The sequence below is a fragment of the Helianthus annuus genome, chromosome 1 (genome assembly GCF_002127325.2).
Source record: "Helianthus annuus cultivar XRQ/B chromosome 1, HanXRQr2.0-SUNRISE, whole genome shotgun sequence".
Taxonomy (NCBI): Eukaryota; Viridiplantae; Streptophyta; class Magnoliopsida; order Asterales; family Asteraceae; genus Helianthus; species Helianthus annuus.
Genome location: NC_035433.2, coordinates 122,778,621 through 122,786,219, shown reverse-complemented (window position 1 = coordinate 122,786,219; position 7,599 = coordinate 122,778,621). Strand labels below are relative to the sequence as shown.

At 35.3% G+C, this 7,599-nt stretch overlaps 1 long non-coding RNA gene across 10 annotated transcripts; it reads right to left on the bottom strand.

Moving 5' to 3' along the window:
• Positions 1-2,856: 2,856 nt before the first annotated feature.
• Positions 2,857-7,023, bottom strand: LOC110873069. 10 transcript variants are annotated; one of them, XR_002554925.2, is made up of 6 exons: positions 6,792-7,022; positions 5,418-6,333; positions 4,730-4,828; positions 4,184-4,597; positions 3,631-3,963; positions 2,857-3,325 (listed from the first exon to the last, which is right to left on the bottom strand). It is a non-coding gene; the product is annotated as an uncharacterized LOC110873069 (long non-coding RNA). The 10 variants fall into 10 exon arrangements; XR_004860044.1 differs by having other exon boundaries at positions 4,184-4,290; positions 4,406-6,333; positions 6,792-7,023; XR_004860034.1 differs by having other exon boundaries at positions 4,184-4,324; positions 4,406-6,333.
• Between the last annotated feature and the right edge of the window lie 576 nt (positions 7,024-7,599).

The following is a 7,599-nucleotide window of genomic DNA, read 5'->3' as shown; positions in this document are numbered from 1 at the left end:
CTTTTGTACATCTATTATTGTTTTTATTTAGTACACTTGTATGGTTACGGAACTCGCCGTTAAAAGAAAAAAAAACAGGAAATAAGAAAACCCGGAACTTGAACCTTTTGAAGTGTGAAAATCATTTGAGATCCAATTGAAGTTTTCAAATTATGCAAGTAGTGAATCGGAGTTGGAATTTGGTCATTACGAGGATGGCATATCGTGTTAACCCAACCTATTAAAATACACACAATAAAACACGAACAAGGGCGTGTCCACCCCAAGCCATGGGTGGGCGGGCGTACCCTTTGAAAAAATAATTTTTAGTGTTATTTTTCGCCGGAAATTCCGACCGCACCACTTGGAAATTTTCACCCGCACCCCTTGAAAAATCTCCACTTAAAAAAAAATTATGAATTTATAAAAAAAAATTAACACTGGTTATTATTTAAGATATAAGTATATAACACAATTTATATAATTATTCTTTAACCACTTATTCACTTAATTACTTAACCCAATGAAAGCCCAATCTACAATCTATTTTTATTAACTCAAGCCCAAACCCAACCTAAAAAATATGAACTAAATAAATAATCCAAACTCATCCACCCATTTCAATCCAAATACCGCCCCCAAAAAAACTCTCAGTGACTTGACGCTGCCACTGTTCACGACTAGACAACTTTTTTTCCGGAAAAACCAAAATTCCGGCAAGACCGGCCCATATTACATCAGAATTCTGATATAGAATTAGTATGGTTTCTTTATTGCTTTTTTTGTTGTTTTATGTGATGATTAGGAAAAAAAATATAGATGTATAAGTGTTTGATCTTTTTATGTTGGATAAATTACACTTTTCATCCTTTATGTTTGTACCGGATTGCAACGGATAGTCTTTAACTTCAATAATTACAGTCACAATTCTTTATTTGCAAAACCCATTACACTCTATGTCCTTTAGTACTAACCCTATTAAAAATTTCAGTTAAGTTTATTCACTTAAGGGTATTTTGGTCAATTCATATTTTATCTAAATTTTTAATAAATAAAATCAAAAAAATTGCATATACACTTCATCTTCCCCAATTTCCTAACCCTAAAACCCTAACCACCACATCTTGCCACCACCACCTCATCCCGCCGCCACCACTCCGGGCACACCCACCGCCCCTAACCCAGATCTGCAACCCAGTTATACTCCGTGTAACTATAAACTCTGGCAGAACCACTGCCGTTGTCCGCTCATCTCCGCCACCGTGAAACCCTAATCTACACAATTACATCTCAATCACACTTTACAAATATGAAATAACACCACTCAGTTCAATTCGGGTTGCTGCCTTTATAGGGGATGGGGGTAGAAATCGTCAGTGGCGGACATAGCTTAGAGGTAGGGGTAGCCTTCGTTACCCTTTAACTTTATCGGCGATGTGTAAAACTTTCTTCTTCTTCGTTTTATCTAGGATAACCCTGAGCAAGTATTAGGATACCTCTAGGCATTGGCGAAGCTTTGAAGGGGCCGGGAGGGGCGCCCGACCCCCCGAACTTTTTGCTCAGTAGTGTTATATATGTAGTTTTCGTATAGAAATTTTTTGGTATATACGTTTTCGACCCCCCGATTCTATAGAAATTTTAGGTATATACGTTTTCCGACCCCCGCGTCGAAAACGTCAAGCTTCGCCACTGCCTGTAGGTCAATTTTTTTCTACGCTACCCCAGATTTTTTCTTCTAGATCCGTTACTGGAAACTGTCTCACGCATTCCTAGAATGTCCTGTGGCCAAAACAGTTTGGAGAAAGATCTCCATTTGGTATGGATACGACATAACGCATAAGTTTGGTGTGCATAAACACTTGGTGTCATTAAGCCAAGAGACTTGGACACATTATTTAATTAAAACCGGTTATGTAAGAAATGTGACGCTTCTTAATGTTACATGATCATATAATTTTAATATTAATAATTGAAGCTAGAGTGATAGATATGCAATAACGAAAAAGGAAAAAGCGTGGTTGATAATCCAATACTACAAAGCCAAGAGTCTTGTTGGCAACGTGAAAAGGGAAAAGGAAAAAGTATTCAACTATTGGTTAAGCATATTAAAATATTCAACTATTGGTTAAGCATATTAAAATGCCTTTAAACTTTAATTTTGTTTACATTTATTGATTGATTAAGAGATCATTGGCTTGATTTTGGTCCTGCTAAAGCTGACCTTTTTAATAAAACTAGTGGGAATGCCCGCGCGTTGCCGCGACACATTGCATAAATGGTAGTATTAACCTGCTCTACAACAACCACCACTGAGGTTGCATATTGGTAATGTTAAAGTTTCTAATACATTGGTTTCCAAACCACCACTTGTTGGACTCTATCAAAATTTTTAAAAAAACATGTTTAAAAAGACAGCTGGACACTATCGACATAGACAAAGCAACCAAATCAAAAGGGAAGAACCCTAACCAACATTAAATAGACTCGTAATCAAAGAAACGAAATGCAAACGTAAGATATTTATAAAATAGGTATTGTAAGAATATTTATAAGAATGCAACCCTAGATCTTCTATATCCCCTTATATGGCATAAAACTTTTACTAAACTTCAGTTCACTACTTCACTGTATTTATCTAAACCCCTTAAAAAATATTTCAACCGTTAATAAATTTTATTTTCTAACAAAAACAATCAATTTATAAACACTTAACTCAACAGTTGACCTTTTCATTTAGTCAAAGACCTTAACAAAACTAAACTTCAACTCACTTCTTTAAAACTTTTATAAAGATACTTGATGAACATCATCCCCCTAATACCATATTACTATTATCTCCACTAAAGCTTCCAAGTAGATTGAACAATCTGGTCATAATAGTTGAAAAAACATGTTGTCAAAGTCCAAAAGTCAACTTACCAGTCACACCTTGCTTGTTTTTTATGGAAAAAAACCCTACAGTATGTATACTGCTAAACACCTCTCAAATCTCATTAATTAGGAAACAAGGATCTGATGGAACAAAAATGGGATTGTGCCATTTTTTTTTTTTTTTGACCATTCTAACGATTTACCCTTTGATATATTCTTGAACCAAAATAACCATATAGACCTTACGTCTCCTATAATGTCTTTTATTTCCACCTCGATACTCGGGAAAAAACATCTCATTCCTCACTTTCCATATCCGCCAACACACCAATATGACAATGCCATGAAACACTTCTAATTTTTGCTTTGACAATCCCACATGACAGTGAAACTCCAAAAGGCCTCTAACCGAAAAGGCGAAAATTTGCAGAACACCGGACCACACACTAACACGCTGCTAAATCACCGTAGACACCTAACATGACGTAAATAAATGATCTGTTGTCAGAATCTCGGAATCACAATTGAAACGTATAATCTAACTGGGCGGGAAAAATGTTTAGAAACTAAATATAATCTACCTTCTCATCCATAAGTAAATCGATGGAAGCCCTTGGTTTACATGAAAAATTAATAATAAATGGAAGTAATGTGTCATGTAAAAATATACACGATGTTTTGTTATTTCTAACTTGTAAGATTTGATTTTATGAAGTTAAATTTTAAACTCTTAGAGATAAATGGGAAAAATAAATAAAAAGAAAGGGGTGCAATGGTTACCTTAATCGCCAAGAGAGACGAACTTGATAAAAATGGGTCAAAACTCGTAGATGAACGAAACAGACCCTCTAGATCTAGTCTCCAAAAAAAGTACAGATGTTGACATCGTGTGCCAATTTGTAGAATATATGTTTTGGCGCCCACATCTGCTAGTTTACACAATTGGATCACCAGCCGAACGCATTTTTTTCTCAAAACCCGTTTTCACCCAAACCCAGTCTGATTCATCACTCAACCTACCTGTTTTGCAAGGCTTAGTCGACAAGACTGGCTCCTTATCCAATCACTCAACTTTCTAATAGTCTTATATATAAGATAATTACCTAGTTGTACCTGCATCAACCCAACAACACATGTTGAATTACAATTCTTACAGGAAATATACTATATAATACTCTGATTATTGCGAAGAAAGAATTAACTTTTACAGAGCACATTTGATTACCATTTACAAAAACATATCATATCTGGCCAATTTGATATAAAGCAAAATCGAAACATGCCCATTTCAACCAGAATGCATTAAGCTGTATAAAACACGAAATTGGCTTACCATGAAACCTTCGACCAAACCCTGGATCTCCAATATCATCCTGTATGCTTCTTCATCGTTAATCAATGTGTTGTTCTTAACTGGGGGTGGGATGGAAATAGAGGTGACTGTCACAAATCGGACATTGTTACACAGCCCTAGCTGACATAAACCGACCCAAAAAGGCATTATGCTGACTTTTGTTTTCCAAAAATTGGCCAAAAGGGTAGAGGAGAGACTAACCTGACTACATGCTGCCTTCTTAAAAATTGACCGGATACCTTTTTGTTCAAATCTTTAAGATAGTTCTTATAAAATTTAACAAGATCCGAAACAGGTCCGCCCCAAGACCCCTATTAACACACAAAGCTCCCAGTACTTCCGTGAAGTGAATTGAATTCACAATTAGGTGTAAAAACCGATAGATGATTTGATCTAAATAATCCACAAAACTCATACTATAATCGTGATTAATCAGAACCAAACTTAATTCATTATATTATCAAAAACTTAAACTCGATAAATCATACAAATCTCCGTTTATACATATAATCAATAACGTGTTACCTCTGCGCACAAATGGAGCATGGTAGGAACATCTGATCGGGCACTTTCTCGAACGTCATGAAAGCGTTGTGGTGCCATTGAGGATGAAGTTGATCTAATCTGTAAGACAATCAACACCAACTAACATTGAAACAAAAAAAACCTAATTGAGGTCACCTATTCTGAATTTTTAGTGTCTTATTATTTTACCCAAAAATAATCAGAAAATCATAATCATTAAGGGGCGTTTCGACTGTCCTTATGGAACTAATTATTTAATTAATGTGACTTGAGGTCACAATAACATGTTCTGTGAAGGGGCAGATAAACAGATTCCTCTTATAACTATCGAGGTATCGACAAATCAAGTAATCAGTATCAAGTCATCCAACTTCAAACCAGCTACAACATAACTAACCATCATAGATTCAAATGGTTACACAAAATTGCTAATTTACAAATTTATTTAACCTAATTTAAAACACTTCTACTCCCATTTAACAAAAGAAATCCTTTTATTCCACAAGAAATTCCCAATTGATCATCTTATCTATTACTTTCTTCATCAATCACACAGCTTCAAACTAACATAAACCCCCAAATAAAAACCCGAACTTGGATAGAAACAAACGTCAATTAACACAAAACATCTAGGGTTTTATATAATCGAATTTCAAAACTAAAAGATAACAAATCTGAAATATTATACCTCTAAGACAGTTGGATGAGGATTTGAGTTGGGGTTACGGCCGCAATGAAAACAAATTTAGATAAGCGATTGAAGTTAAACGAAAACTCGAGAATGTGAAGAGCGTCCATGCCGGAATCGTCTCCCATGGCAGCGGTTATGGTGGCGTAGGGGTGGTGGATGAGAGTGACGAAGGAGAATAATAAGATTTGAGGTGGTTTTCGTAGAGATGAGGAGAGATATGTAACCGTGTGTGGTATGGAGGCGAGACGCTTCATTTGCAGGCTAGCATCAAATCCCATTTAATTCATTGGGTGAAAAGCCTAGTTTACCCCTGAAGTGTCTTAAAATTTTGAGTAAAACCCTTTTAAAATGGCTTATACATCCTTGTACATGATGTTTTATAAGTTGTAAATATGGCAAAATTACCATCTTGTACATCACTTCTCCTTTTTATAGTATTATAGATTTAGATCAAACTAATAATTTATAATAAAATGAAGAGAAAAATGCAATTTGCGTCCCTGTGGTTTGTGTGAAACATCAACCTGAGCCTCTAAATTCATTTTTTTTGTTTTTTGAGCCGCTGAACTTATGAATTCATAACACTTTGAGTCCCTCCGTCAATGTGCCGTCAGTTTGACTGTTTGAGCCAGGGGTAAGACCGTCTTTTGGCATATATTAATAACACTTTGCATCCCTATGGTATGAGTGAAATATTTTGTTAAGAAATCATTGATTTAATAATCAACACCACCATATCTTATCCCTCTCTTTATCCCACCACCATCGTGTGGCCACCACCTTCATTCCTTCAACCTTGAGCAACCAACACCACCATCTCCAAAAGCACCACAACCTTCATCTCCGACAAATCACTAACACTGGGTGGTGCTGACTGTTTGAGGGTAAGTGTGAAGGATAATTGTTGAATGATCTGGGAAAAAAAAATGATGATGACTAAACATTTAGAAGATTTTGATGGTGTTATTTATGGCAATTTTATATTCCATGATAATTACTTTTCACTAATATACACGCATACTTACTTTGTTGTATTTGAAAATAAGGTCTGTGGTTCAGACTTGGATCCCATTTATCACCCAGATTCATAAGAAAATAAAACAAAACATTTGACCACGAGGGACTCGAACAGGGTCGTCTATAGGAAGAAGCAACATTGCAACAAGTAGGCCTGGATTGTCTTTTTTGTTTTAAAGCTGAAACTAAAAAATATTTGAACCAATTGTTCACTTTGTCTTCTTCCCCATTAAGAACCCTAGAACCGCTATTTTATAATAATCCAAAATTCGATTTCTATAATCATAGTTAGAAATTAAGATGTTGGGTCTTTTGATAATAAGATGAAGACGAGTATGTTACTCCAAGAATTACCTTGAATATGTGTGCTTGGGGGAGCTCCCAACCATCACCGTAGTCAACAGTCTCAAACACCGGAGTAATAGCTCAATGCTTGTCAGACACCGGAGTAATAGCTCAATGCTTATTGAAACCTATGAAAGAACTTTGCAGTGTTCACATTTGCTTCTTGCACATACGAGAGAAGGATTTGTTTAGAGAGAGAGAGAGAGAGAAAGGATTGTTTCTGTTTATATGTATTTAGCTTAATAAAGCTATTTGGGGTTTTTAGAAGGGAAGAGATGACAAAAGACGGTCTTACCCTTGGCTCAAATAGTCAAACAAATGGCAGTGTGACAGGATGACTCAAACTGTTATGAATTTATAAGGCCAGGGGCTCAAAAAACCAAAAAATGAATTTAAGGGCTCAGGTTGATGTTTGGCACATACCACAAGGACGCAAATTGCATTTTTCTCTAAAATGAATGCAAGTAGTAACCACATATATTTTTAAGTACGTGATATACTTTTATTTTTTTCAATAAATTATGCACATTTATACTTTTATTTTTTTTAATAAATTATGCACATGATTGATGTTGAAATTTCGCTTTTAGTTTTCTTTGTATATGTTATAAGCTAATTGTTTGAACGTAATACTTTTTCTTATTAGAGGGAATGAACATTTGCTTTTAACCAAGGATTATTCAAAAAGAAAATTTTACCTCTAATAAGAAAAAAAATATAAACGAAAGTTTCCAAATCCCCCATTCTTCTTGTTTTGTCTATTAAAGTGCCCAAAACCCATAGGCTTTGACAATGCTTGTAAGACCCTCCGTAGTGT